This window comes from Pteropus vampyrus, unplaced genomic scaffold, assembly GCF_000151845.1.
Source record: "Pteropus vampyrus isolate Shadow unplaced genomic scaffold, Pvam_2.0 Scaffold8, whole genome shotgun sequence".
Classification (NCBI taxonomy): Eukaryota; Metazoa; Chordata; class Mammalia; order Chiroptera; family Pteropodidae; genus Pteropus; species Pteropus vampyrus.
This window is the reverse complement of record NW_011888789.1, coordinates 2973531-2974415: the sequence shown is the minus strand read 5'-3', so window position 1 is coordinate 2974415 and position 885 is coordinate 2973531.

The following is an 885-nucleotide window of genomic DNA, read 5'->3' as shown; positions in this document are numbered from 1 at the left end:
TTAAAATTAAAATGAATATTTAATATCTATAAAATTTAACATATTTTAAAACAATTTGTACGTTAGATTTTCACACTTCACAATCATGCCTAGTGTGCATGATGATTCATTCATTCAAAACATCTTTATCAAGTGTGCTATGTATCAGGTACTGATCTAGTCACTCGGGATTTATCGATGAACGACGTAGAGAAAAAAAAGATTTCAGAGCAGGCTTAGACAATTACAAATTAAATATTTACAAAACAAAGTTATTAACATTCTTTTAAAACTAATACAGCAAAAAATCACTTAAGGTGGCATGTAGATACATATTCAAGATAAAATATGGGATAGATCTTGAGAGTGAAGCCATATAATATTGAATGTTTATTCATATACATATGTTTATTAAGAAAGTAAACCAATGTAAGTCTTTATATGGTTAAAAAGGAAAACAAAAACGATGCTATACAAGTGCTTTCTCTTTGCCCAAGGAAGTTTTTCATGAATGATACATTCATTCAATGGACTTTCTTTGAGGAATTTTTATTCTGTGCCGTGCTGTGCACTCGATCTTACTATCCAGTATGGTAGCCCGTAACTACATGTGGCTATGTAGATTTAAACTTAAACTAATTTAAATAAAATAAAATAACTCTGGCTGCATTTCAGTTGCTCATCAGCCATGTGTGGCTAGTGGCTCCCATATTATACAGCAAAGAGACAACACTATCATTGCAGGAAGTTCTACTGGAATGCTATGCACTAGAGTATTTACAGAAGATACAGAGATATAAATATCTGTAAAAAGAACACCTACCCTAAAAAGCTCCTCCATCGTAAAAATATATTAATATAGGGAGGAAGCGAGTAATTCGGCCTTTGTCTAGGATTCCTCTCAAA